This window comes from Bos indicus x Bos taurus, chromosome 28 (genome assembly GCF_003369695.1).
Source record: "Bos indicus x Bos taurus breed Angus x Brahman F1 hybrid chromosome 28, Bos_hybrid_MaternalHap_v2.0, whole genome shotgun sequence".
NCBI classification, from domain to species: domain Eukaryota; kingdom Metazoa; phylum Chordata; class Mammalia; order Artiodactyla; family Bovidae; genus Bos; species Bos indicus x Bos taurus.
In genome coordinates this window covers 43,703,098-43,716,297 of record NC_040103.1, presented here as the reverse complement: position 1 = coordinate 43,716,297, position 13,200 = coordinate 43,703,098, and the positions used below count along the sequence as shown (strand labels likewise).

At 48.0% G+C, this 13,200-nt stretch overlaps 1 protein-coding gene across 2 annotated transcripts in view; it reads left to right on the top strand.

Annotated features, from left to right (window-relative positions):
* The first annotated feature begins 12,344 nt into the window (after positions 1-12,344).
* ERCC6 (ERCC excision repair 6, chromatin remodeling factor) overlaps positions 12,345-13,200 on the top strand; it is a 72,994-nt gene continuing 72,138 nt past the window's right edge. The window contains exon 1 of one of the 2 annotated variants that reach the window (XM_027530364.1): positions 12,345-12,458. The gene's annotated coding sequence lies outside the window, so the exon portion shown is untranslated. The remainder of the gene's footprint in view (positions 12,459-13,200) is intronic. The other variant, XM_027530365.1, reaches the window with a different exon arrangement.

Here is a 13,200-nt window from a genome sequence, read left to right as displayed (position 1 = left end):
TTCTTGGGCAATAATAGTCACCCACTTCTATGCCACCCACTCCCAATCCCCGCCCCCCAACACCACCATCTACTCATCACACGCAAACAGACAACAAAGTTCTGAAAACTGAAATCTGTTATCCTTCTCTTGGGGAAAATCAGCCAGTGGATTTCTGTTACAACAAGAATTAAAGTTAAACAGAGGATCCTGTAGCTCACAAGACCCTACGTGATCCAGCCCCACCCTTGTCTTGGAACTTGTCACCCTGCTTCCCTCCACTCTTTGTGCTCACTGCCCTTCTGCTCCTTGAATAAGTGGAACTTATTCTGACCTCAGCAACCTTTCCTCCACTGGGTCATCAGACGTCATCTCAGAGCTCATCTCCTCAGAGTGGCCCTCCCTGACCGCACTATCCAAGTCCCCGCTCGCCTGTCTAGCCACAGCCCCTGTGCCACGTGGACCTCCTGTGTGGCGTGTACCACTGACATTTAGTTCTTTGGTTACTCATTTATTGTCCGCCTGTCTTTCACTAACGTGTCGGCTCCAGGAGAGTAGAGATCGGATCCTTTCTATTTGCTGCTGTATCCTCAGTGCCTGGAACAGTGCAGGCACATAGCAGGCACTGAATGAGTGATAGATGAGGAAACGAAGGCTCCAAGCTGTTAACTCACTGGCCAGGATGCACATCAGCGACTGAGCCAGGACACCAGGGAAGTCGTGTTGCCACATGGCTCCAAAGCATGTGCCCTTTGGGGCACTCAGTGGATGTCATGAGCAAGAGTCCCAGAAACTCTCCTCCAGTTGCCTGCATAGACAGAAAATGTGCGCATGACTCAGGAAGGAGGGCCAGATCTGATGTCCTTGCTGCGGACTTTTAGGACCAGCCACTTGGGGAAGGTGTGTGGCTGTGTGTCCTGGATGCTGGATGCTGCAGCTGAGTCTCGTATAACAAGCCAGGCAGCAGGGCTGGCGGTGGCTGCCAGGGGCTGGGGTGGGCCAGGTGCCAGCACTGGTGTGCCATGCTGGCTGTCTCTACAGGGAGAAAGCTGCTCTCACAGAACCTGGCTGTGGGCAGTGGAGGGGCCTGGCTCTCCATTCAGGAAGCTCTAACCACAGAGAAACTCTCTAGGGCCCTTGGGGCGTGCTGTCTACCATCTAAATGAAATCAGTCAACAGAAGGAAGACGGGGTTCAGCTTTTGAGGCGCTTAAAGACATCTCTCAAAGCTAGGGTCGAGAACTCGTGGTCTGAGTTGCCAGGTGACCAGGATTCCGTGAGGAAGAGGTCTGGCGTTTTGACAGCTAAGTGTATGGGGACATCCAAGACACCGAATGAAACATGCCGCCTTCTAAAAGGGAGTATGACTTGTGAGGACAGCACCATGGTCCTCAGCCTTTCCTTGGATAGAGTCTGGGGATAATTGGGGGTGGAAGGAGATGGACATGAAGAGACTGTCAGGTTCAAAGGAAGTAAAGGCTGTGTGCGAGCAAGTGCAGATGCACAGCAAAAAGAGGGGCCGGGTCTAGGTGGGGACTGCCAGGAGGAGCTGGTGACAGAGGGGTGGGACGCTGGACTTCCAGGAGGAGCTGGTGACAAGAGGGGTGGGACGCTGGACTTCCAGGAGGAGCTGGTGACAAGGGGGGTGGGACGCTGGACTGCCAGCAGGAGCGGTGACAAGGCGGGTGGGACGCTGGCGGCAGAGGTGGACACGAGGCCACTGCAAACACTCTGCTGCAGGCCCGGAAACTTCTGTAGGTCCCGCCCCAGGGGCATCTTGTCCCGCCCATTCTCTGTGTCCCTCTCTTCCCAGTCTCTCAGAAGCGTTTGCTACACTCCAGGAAATCCTGGTGGGTGGTTTGGATGGGAATGCAGCCTCCCTGGAAGCTCCATTTGACCAGAAGGCTGGGGCTTCCTGTGGGGAGAAAGTACAGGAGCCCCAAACCTTCATTTTTCTTCAGCCCAGCACTCCATCCCACATCTCCACAGAAGCAGTCCCACAGTAGGTCAACAAAACTTCAAGGCAGGAGCTTCCCTGGTAGTCCAGAACACGCCTGCCAATGCAGGTGACATGGGTTCGATCCCTGGTCTGGGGAGATTCCACACGCCGCAGAGCAACGAAGCCCGTGTGCCACAAATATTGAGCCTGCAAGCCTCAGCTGTTGAGCCCACGTGCTGCAACTGCCGAAGCCTCAAGGCCCCAGAGCCTGTGTTCTGCAGCCAGAGAAGCTACGGCAGTGAGAAGCCCGTGCCCTGCAGCTAAAGTGTAGCGCCTCCCATCCCCGCCACCCCCAGGTTTTCCACAACTAGAGGAAGCCATGGCACAGCAGCCAAGACCTGATACATCCAATAAATACGTAACAATTGTAAGAAAAACTGCCTCAAGGCAGTCAGTTTTCTGTCTCTTCCTCTCTGCTGGGTCCAACACGCTGACGAGCTGCCCACCCGTGCACCTCACAGCCCTGTCTGGTTTCTTATGAGAACGCACATATCTGACAGCCCACAGCCTTATGTTTTCAAGCTTTATGATGTCAAAGATGACTCATTAGGTCGATGCTAGCTTCACTGATTAATCTCACTTATGCACATGTCTTATTTCTCCCTGAAGGCTTGCGGGCAGAATTTATTTCTGCTACACTAGGAACAAAATAGTAGGCAGGTCTCCCGAGCATTGCATAATGCAGACTCCATCTCTTTGGCCTTCCACATTAATTTCCCTCAAATGACACCAAGGGGCCAATATGTTGAGAGCGCACATCTTTGCTCTGATGAAATTTTTGCTTTTATTTCTAATTGTTTGTGCAAAAAGCTCTGGTTTGGGTTTGTTTAGGCCTTTTGGGCAGGGAATTGATCTCCAAACCATTTTCAAATTGCTTCCACTTTGGCATCTTGCTGAACCTGACATTTTCCCTCCTAGACCAAAGCCTCAGTTGTTTTCAGTCAGAAAACAATACACACCACGCTGGCTACGGTACACATTTCACATCTCCAATGTGGATTTTTAAAACTTTAGAGCTGTGATCCCAAGCCACTGATTGTTTGAAAGGGTTTTGCAGACTGTTCTTGAATATTGTTTTGTTAAATTAGGATTTTTCCTGGGACCTCTGCTAATTTTTGTTTGTTCCTCCATCCCTACCTGTATCAGTTTTATGATACAGGCTCAAGCTAGGACAGCCAACTACAAATAAAGTAACACAATTCTTTTTTAAAAAAATATTTTATTGGAAGCATCGTTGATTTACAATGTAGTGTTAATTTCTGCTGCACAGGAATTTCTGACTCAGTTACACATACATATATATTCTTTTTAATATTCTTTTCTGTTACATTTTATCTCAGGATATTGATAGATTTCCCTGTGCTACACAGTAGGGTCTTGTTGTTTATCCATCCTATATATAGTAATTTGCATCTGCTGACTCCACTCTCAGTCCGTCCCTCCCCCACCCACCCTCCTCTTTGGCAACCACAAGTCTGCTCCCTGTGTTTGCTTCTGTTTTATAGATAAATTCATTTGTGTCATAGTTTAGATCCCACATCTAAGTGATATCATGCATTTGTCATTCTCTTTCTGACTTATTTTGCTTACCACGATAATCTCGAGCGGTCCGTGTGGCTGTAAAAAGGCATTGCTCCACTCTTTCTTGTGGCTGAGTGGTATTCCCTTGGATGTATGTGCCATACCGTCTCTATCTACGCATTTGTCAGTGGACGTTACTTTGTTTCCATGTCCCGGCTGTTGTGCATAGCACTGCTATGAACAGGGGCACATGAGATACCGCATTTCTCCAGCGGGAAATATAAATCTGTGTAACTTTGCAGAAAACATTACCACCAGACTCCACAATAGTTATACTGGTGTGCAAAATAGGCCAAGCTGACAGAGGGAGACAACAGGAGGTGGAGGGAAATGTAAGGAAAGGAATTGCTGGCTAAATCCCAGGGTGGGGGGAGGTGCCTGAGGATGAGGACAAAGGAAGAGAAGAGGTTCCCTGAATCCCTGAGGGGAAAGGAGTCAAAAGGGCCTCCCCTGGTCCAGAAGTCCCAGGCGCCTCTTCTCATCATGTGTCGGGTCTCATGGAGCTGAAGATAGTCCTGTTCCCAGCCCACTCCTGGGAATTCCAGCTCTGTGGTCCGGGGGAGGCCTGGGAACCTGTTTTTAATAAGCACACGATGCTGAGGTAGGTATGCATCGGTCCCCACTTGGAGAAACATTGTTCCAAGCTAAGAAGACCCAGGAGCAGAAGGAAACTCTCCAGTAGACCATTCCAGAACCTCACGTGTCAACCTCCCATCCATTTCATAAATACCAAATAGAATCCCGTGTGAGGCATCATTTATGTAATAGATATTTCTTACCACTCCCTGCACATATGCACACAGTTGTTTGGATTCAGCCCCAGCTGCATAAAATAAAAGGGAAGCAATTCATAATAAAGGCAGATTCGTCTGAACATGTTTATGCTTGGGCAGGCCTCCACTCAGGGACAAAATGAATCATCAGATGCCTGCATCTGTGCACAGAACCACCTCTAAGGTGACCAGCTATAGTGCAGGTAGACGCAGCTCTTATACCAGAGAGGTGGATATTGGGAGGAGGGTTGTTTCTCCTGTCTGCATGGTCATTGCATACCTGGAAAATGCCTTAGTAAAACCGTGCAAGAAGGACTTCATGATTAAGTGGAGTCCAGGTCTAAGCCCAAACGACCACGAGCAGCTTTTCACTTACATGAATGGCTGGGAAAGCACTTGAAAGGCAAGTGGGATGGACTTCCCGGGTGGTTCAGGGGTGGGGACTTCACCTTCCAATGCAGGGGGTGCAGGTTCAACTCTGGTCAGGAAGCTAAGATCTCACATGTCTCTTGGCCAAAAAAGTCAAAACGCAAAACAGAAGCAATATTGCAACAAATTCAATAAAGATTTTTTTAAAAAAAGAGAAAAGCAAGCAGGATGTGGGACACTTCTCGCTTTTATTTCCTCCGCATTGAGAAAGTCAGAATTCCAGACCTCTGCCCACTAACCGCCCACAGTACGGCCCCATCTTTGTGTCTACTGCTCCCTTTCTGGAGGATCAGAACATTAAAGCACGCCACAGTTACACAAAGAATGGACATCCCACGTGCTACTGTTTTCTTTCTTTTTTGGGCGGTGCGGGGCAGGGGGGAAGAGCCAGAAAACTGGAACAGTTCCTGTGGAATTAGTTAATAGGTTACACCAAAATGGGGATTCCACCTCCTTGCAAATTACACCCCGGTGGAGGAGCTCTCTAAGGCCTCCTTTCTGCTGGCCCTTCACTTCTGCTAAACCATATATCACTTGCTGGGTGACATTTTCATTATTTACTGCTCTGAGGCTCAGAGAGCAAAGCGGCCAGGCTGGTCTCCACTCACTTGTTCATTAGTTTTAATTAAACCCTCTAATTTTATTTATGCTGCCACAAACTGATTAACAATTTACCAGCAAAGAACAGGAAGTCTTAAAAAGCATTTTGAGGAATTCGTGGGTCTCTAAGCACAGCCCTCGCAGAAATGAGGTGGGTTGTGGGTAGAGGCTCATGCCAGGCTGGAGGAGGCAAGTTTTTAAAGCTTCAGTGCTTGGTACAACCTTGGTACAATAACTGACGGCTCTGAGATCAGCGGGTCCCCAAGGGGCTGATGCATTGAGAGGCAGTGGCTGGACCTCCTTATCTGAAGTGCTTGATAGTCCTTGTAGCTCTGGGAAAGGGGACAGGGCTGGGAGTGGCATTTGGTGCCCCTGGAGGGGAAGGGTGAGCGGGTGGGGGCAGCAGAAAGCCCATTTCTTCATCAGTGGGGGAAATGGACACTGGCCCAGCCATTTACACAACAGTCTGCTGAACAGTGTGCTGGACTCAGAGAGCAAGGAGGTGCAGCCTGAAGGTGATGGGGAAGCTTTAGGAAAGGACCGGAATTTGAAGTAAATAATAAGGACTTATAGAATATCACTGTACTCACAGCCCAGAGAGAAGCACATGAACAAAGACTCAGACATTTACTTCTCCACTTTCCAAGGGTCAGACATAGTGCTAGCTCCAAATATGGGGGGGGGGGGAATGAATAAGGATGTAATAGGCTGAAATGGCAGTTTAATCTTGCAACGTACATATAAGCCCCATCCCCCTCAAAATCACTACCATTGCTTTTTTAGGTCCTTCTTCTGTTCCCGAATGTGGGAGGAAGGAAAACTGGCTTTCTTTCTAGACAATATTAACTCAGACCACATCTGATAACTTTAGCCAACGTTTTCTGAGAAATGTTTATTCAAGTACTTTGCTTGTTTTAACTGGTTTTTCTTTCCTTTTTGTTGTTGATTCAGAAGAGTTCATTATTCTGAAAACTAGACCCTTATCAAATAAAAGACTTGCAAATAAATATTTCCTCCAATTCTGTGGCTGGTCTTTTCCTTTCTAGAGAGTGTCCTTTGATGCACAAAAATCTCTAATTTTGGTAAGTACAATTGATTTATTTTTTTCTTTTATTGCTGTGCTTTTGGTGTCATAGTTAAGAATGCATTGCCAAATCCAAGGTCATGAAGATTTACCTCTTGAGTCTTCATCTAAGAGCTTTGGTTTTAGCTTCCCACTTTATCCTGTTACATGTGAAAATCCAGTCCCAGTACCATTTGTTGAAGAGATAACCACTGAATGGTCTTGGCAGTAGTGTTGAACATCAACTGACCATAGATATGTGGGTTTATTTCTGGACTCAGAATTTTATTTCGTTGACCTAGGACTGTGCTGTGTGCTAAGTCACTTCAGGCGTGTCCGACTCTTTGCAACCCTATGGACTGTAGTCCATCAGGCTCCTCTGTCCCTGGGATTCTCTAGGCAAGAATACTAGAGTGGGTTGCCATGCCCTCCTCCAGGGGATCTTCTCAACCCAGGGATCAAACCTGCATCTCTTACATCTCCTGCATTGGCGGGTGGGTTCTTTACCACTAGCCCCTCACCTGTGACCACCCGTATACAAAAATATTTTAAAATAAAATCTTATCATGTAACCTCCTTAAACTTCTAGTGGATTTGATTTGCACTTTGAATAACATCTAAATTCTAGGCCTGGTTGACAGAGCTCTAGGTATCCAGCCCCTGCCTTCCATGGCTTTAGCCACAGTGCCCAATTTTCTAGTGTGTAAATTTGCCAAGTTTGTGTTTCCCTGCTGTTGGGCTGCACCCCACAGGCCTACAAGGATTGTGCTTGACCAGCTTTAAGACCAAAGAAAGAGCTGAGTCAGTGACAGGGACATCAGTGGTTTAATGGCTGGGGGGAGTGTACACGTCTGAAGCAGCGTCCTGGAATGGCACCCCACTCTACGGGTCATGGCAGCAGTCTCTACTCCGGCAAGGGGAAATTGCCAGTTACAGGGGGGACTGACATCTGTGGTGTGACATCATTGGTTACCAGAGAAACTAGCAGGCTCCCCACTGCCCTTTCGATAAGAACAGTCACTGGTTGGGCTTGGGGCAAGTATGCAGGAAGGTCAGGCACGTGAATAGGGTGTAGGTGCAACAGGCGCTGGTCACGCAGCGGACGCACAGAGAAGAGGCGTCCTGAGTGGTCCAGCCGTGCACGTGTCCTCTTCTACTTCTTGTCAAGGATCCTCTCCTGCCTAATCCCACACGGTGACTTTCCTCCTATCATTCAGATTGCAGCTGTAATGTCTCCTATCGAATACTACTCCACACTGGCTAGGAGGGCATCCCAATCACTCTTAAGATATTATCCTATTTCATGTTCCTATAGCATTTATTATTTCATATTTTTGCTTAAAGCATTTGTGGTTTTCTCCCTCTGATTTTATGTAAGTCTCATGAGAGCAGAGATTCTGCCCTGTTCACCTCTGTGTCCCCCACATTCATTCCTCTCTCCCCTCCCTGCCAGCTGTCTATATCCAAAATAAAGCAAACTTTCCTTTCCACCAACCTTGCCTATTTTTATTGGCTTTTGAACAGGGAGCACCCTGACTTCCACTTTTGGTTACTATTGTAGCAACTCAAGCAAATGTATCTGTTGAAATCAACCCAGAGTTGATGCTCTGCTTCCTCTAGTGGCCATTGGTGTAATAGCGTTCTCTGAGAGTTGGCTGCTCAGAGGGAGCTATTCTGATAAAGAACAACTATGTGAAATTGCTCCACAATGGCACCCCACTCCAGTACTCTTGCCTGGAAAATCCCATGGATGGAGGAGCCTGGTAGGCTGTAGTCCATGGGGTCGCTAAGAGTCGGACACAACTGAGCGACTTCCCTTTCACTTTCATGCATTGGAGAAGGAAATGGCAACCCACTCCAGTCTTCTTGCCTGGAGAATCCCAAGGACGGGGGAGCCTGGTGGGCTTCCGACTATGGGGTCGCACAGAGTCAGACACGACTGAAGCGACTTAGCAGCAGCAGCAGCAGTGCAGCACACGGTCTATGTCAGTCTATTCTCTCCACGAATTTCAGCTGGAGTCTTATATTCTGTGAACACATCCATGTCCTCAGGTTATTCTTACAGTCGCTAAATTCTTCACACTCTTAATCAGTCACCAGTTTCCATTGATACGAAGACTAGATCAATGATAACTTTTCTTCTCATGTGTTCAGAATCACCACAAGTTCCTTAGACATCTCCTTAATGTACAGCTACAGAGAACAGTCACAATGCTGGTTACCGACGAGAAAAAATCACACTGAAATTGTGGAGCCTACTAAAATCAGGGCACGCTGGTACGTCCTTCTGAAGTTTAGGTAAAAGAGCTGCTTACACATCTGGCTCTCTTCTTTCTACATCAGCTTTGGAGAGCAAGGTGTTTGCCGAAGATTACCAAAAGGACCCTAATGTTTTGGAAAACAAGCAAGCAATGCCCAAAACTAATCAGGGAGGGATTTGTGAAAAATCAGGAAAATAACAAAGCTGGACAGAATATATGAAACTGAGATTAAGAGACACAGAGGCTCTATCAATGAGAGAGACAGTGGTGGAGGTGTGACCAAAAGTAAGGAGACCATCCCTCATGCTCCCCCACCGTACACACTGCACACATACATATAGATATACATACATTTTCATTGGAAGCATATGGTTTTATATGGCCTTTGTTCTTAAATTTATTAGCTCATTTATTCAACATACATTTAACAGTATTTTCCAGTGGCTGCCAAGATAATTCTAAACAATACGCTTTTACCTCTGTTTTTGGATATATCAAATTTGCGCAGTATTCAGTGCACCTCCAGTACATTTTTTTTCTGCCATGGTTATGGGGAATGGAGAACCAAACTGATGCATCGTCACTACCCTGAAATTTTTAACAGAGAGAGTCGACTTAGCTCTTCTGCTTTGTAAGGGCAGGGGGACAGTTTCTTACACTGATAACTAAATAGAAAGTAAAGGCAGGAGGGGGACTCTGCTGCTGCTGCTGCTGCTGCTGCTGCTGCTAAGTCGCTTCAGTCGAGTCCAACTCCGTGCGACCCCATAGACGGCAGCCCACCAGGCTCCCCGGTCCCTGGGATTCTCCAGGCAAGAACACTGGAGTGGGAGGGGGACTCTGGTCATATTTAAATGAGTTAATATTTGTAAAGCACTCAGGACAAAACCTGGCCCCCAGTCAGGGCTGTACAAGTGCTTGTTAAGTCAAATGCATTAAAATCCAAAACAATAATGCAGAACCAATAGGGACTGAGTGAATATGGAGGAAAGAAGAGGTCTTGATTGACATCTAGATATCTCAGTTTGTAAATGAGTATTACGAATAAGTTACTAAAAATCCCACTATTACATTCTGTGTCCATGTAGGCTGCTAACAAAACATCATAGACTGGGTGGCTTACAAACAACAGAAATTTCTCACAGTTTTAGAAGCTGGGAAGTTCAAGATCAAAATGCCAACAGGCTCTGTGTCTGGTGAGAGCCTACTTCTGGGACCACCACCTTTTTTGTGGTGTCCTCATATGGCGGAAAGGCTGAGGGAATATCTCCTTTACAGTGCACTTATTTCATTTTTAAGGATGTGGACAAAAAGAAGGGTCCTGTGTGTTCAGGTGGGCACAGGAATCAACAAAATCTGCTTCTAATAGGACTTTATTACTACTCTCTGTCTAGAGAGGTCAGGGGAAACTTGACTGAAAGTATACAGATCCTTTAATTAACTAAATACAAATTCATGTAAAAAAGCTTTACTGAATTAAGAGTGACTCTGAATCATCATGCATTTTCTAAATTAAAGGGATATTAAAAGGATAATTATAATTGCATGGGATATGTTGCATATTCGTTTGACGTTCCAGATTCATTCTGCATCTCTCTCTACCCTGCCCTGTGCTCTAAGAGACTGGTCCGTACGGACGGGCATCAACAGGCCTCCTTGCCCTCTGGCTCTCAGTGTTTTTTGTTTTGCTTGCGGCTGTGCCACTCAGCATGTGGTATCAGTTCCCCACAAGGATCGAACCCATGCCCCCAAGAGTAGAAGCGAGGCGTCCTTCCCACTGAACTGCCAGGGAATTACCTCTCAGTGGTTTTGACAGGGGAGGCTCCAGCAGGTAAAATAATGGAGGAGAGTGAGGCCAGGGTATTTACCTCCCCGGTTCCCCCTTGCTGAGTGACCACAGGTTGTTGCATTTCTCTGGTCAAGCGGTCTTCTCCACTCAGCTACTGTCTTCTGAACCCATGTCCTCCCATCATCCCTTGAGGACCAGGGATGATGTATCTATTAGTTCGTTAGGGCCGCCATACAAAGTATCACAAACTAGGTGTTAAATTACAGAAATTAACTTTTGTACAGTTCTGGAGGCCAGAAGTATGAGATCAAGGTGTTGGCAGGGTTGTTTTCTTCAGAGTCGTCTCTCCTTGGCCTGTAGATGGTCATCTTCTCCCCGTGTCTTCCCATGGCCTTCGTTCTGTCTCTCTGTCCTAACCTCCTCTTCTTATAAGGACGTCAGTTACATTGGACTAGGGCCCACCCTAATGACCTCAGTTTAACTTAACAGTTTTTAGGGTTTTTAAAGACCCTATTTCCAAATACAGTTCTGTGTTTGGAGGTCCTGGGGGTTAGAATTTCAAATAAATGAGGGATGCAATCTAGCCCAAAACAGATGGCAACAGAGGCTCCTGGCCTCTCACTAGCCCCAGGGTTACTATCCCATCCTGAGTTGTTTTCCTAAATCCTGCCCACACCTCTGTAAACACTGTTATTAACTCTCCCCAACTACCTAGTCTTAGTGTACCATTTGCTTCCTGTCCAAATTCTGCATGATTTATAGGGGCTCACCCAAACAGTACACATTAGAAAGGGGACCTCATTCTCAAAGTGGTAACCATTGTATACCTGGGAAAAACTGCTCTCCCATTCAAGCATTCAAACTAATATCTTACTAATGCATTACTATTTTCATGTCTGGTCAAGACATGACCAGAGTTCTTTATTCCTTTTGAGAAAAGAAAACAAGTTATTTTGATGTGGGACGGCTCTAGGCATATGTAGATTGGCAATGCCAACAGGACAGATACAGTGCTATTACTGAGTGTTACAAGTACACTTGCCACTCCCTTTTCCTGCTCAGACCCGGAAGATTCTTCCCACAGTCACTTACTCCCAGAAGGCTCTCTGGCGCTGATCCCTGGAAAATCCACCCTTTCCCAGAGCAGGAATCTCTGGGCAAAGAAGCTGCTGCTGTTTGAGACAGCTGCCACCCAAAGGGGGCTACTCCTTCCTCAGGTGAAGCTCAATTTTCTCCCTTTGTTCTCAACCTGTGTGTGACCCTTTTGTTTCTTCAAACGTTCCCAGCTGAATTGTCACCCGGCTCAAAAATCCTCCTTTTTGATCTGAGGACAAATATTAAGTGACTGACTAAAGCAATCAAGACACTGACGTAGGCCCACTGTGTACACACACCACTCGGGGTGCGTGTGTGTGTGTGTGTAAGAGGGGGAACAAAGATAAATAAGCCCTCTCCCTATTCCTCACGTACTAACAGCCGTGCCAGATACTGAAACGAGCGGAGCTCAAGACAGCTCCTTTCCCCAAGCTTACTTTCTCTTTGGGGTTCATGGTTAATTGTCAGCACAGTCGCTCCGCACACTGCGTATCCCTCTCTACCTTTTCTGGAAACATTCTTATTCCTTCTTTTAATTCTTATAATCCCCTTTACTAAAGATGTATTTTTCACCACGCGTGAAGCGCTAGCCACAATCCAGAGATCAGCAACCAGGACCACTTCCGCACTCGGCTCGCAGGTAGAAAAGCACGGCTGTGTCACGAGCTCAAACCACGTGGCCTCACCCGGGTTCAAAAATCACCCCTACAGCCGGCGCATGCGCCCTAGGCCCCGCCCGCGCACGGCTGTCGGGTCACTGTTGGGGGCGGTGGTTACGGCGGCAGGCGACGTAGAAGACGCACGCGCCGCGCCCGGTCCTAGTCCAAGTTCTACGGCGGCTGACTGCGGCTGCTGCGTGTACGTTTCCGTACGGGTGGCCGCGCGGCCCTGGGGTGAGTGTTCTGGCGGCCTGGTTGAATGTCAGACGGGACGTGTCCGGGGCCCGCTCCGACTCTCCAGGCGGCCGCAGCCCCGCCTGGACCCCTGGCAGCCGGGATGGAGCCCTTTCGCGCGGGCGGCCAGGAGCGGGCCCTCGGGCTGGGCGCGCGGCTGTCGCGCCCTCCCACCTGCGGCCGGAAGTGCTGCTCGGGAGCGCTCACCTGGGAGGACCGGTGGGGGTGGGGGGCCCCCTGGCTCCGCCGAGGGCAAGGTGGGCCGGCGACTAAGCATCAGCTTTCCGGCTCTGTGTCCTGCCCCCCCCCCTCCCGCCGCCCCCCGCAATTAGGGTCAGCCCGGCCCTGTTTGATCTCGGTTAAAACTGGAGTTGTTATTTGAACGAGACATTCGGGGTAAAAACAAGTCAGGCAGTTGATATAGTCAAGTGGGAGTATGTGAAGGAGGATTGAGCAGTCCGCATATAAATGCTGTAGCATAAAGATTTCCCACGTAGCATCTTATCTTCACTGCTATCACCAGTTCCAAGCTCCTGTCACTTGTCACCCGTACGGGCCCCAGCATGTCCATGTTGCGCTGTTTCCTCCAATCCATTATCCGTACTGTAGTCCAGCTGGTCTTTACAAACATAAATTGGGTCATGGCATTATCACCCTGATTGAAACTGTTAGAGTCACTCCATTACACTTGGAGAAAAATCCAAGTTCATGTTTCCCTAGGCTCCCTGTGATCTGGTCCTTG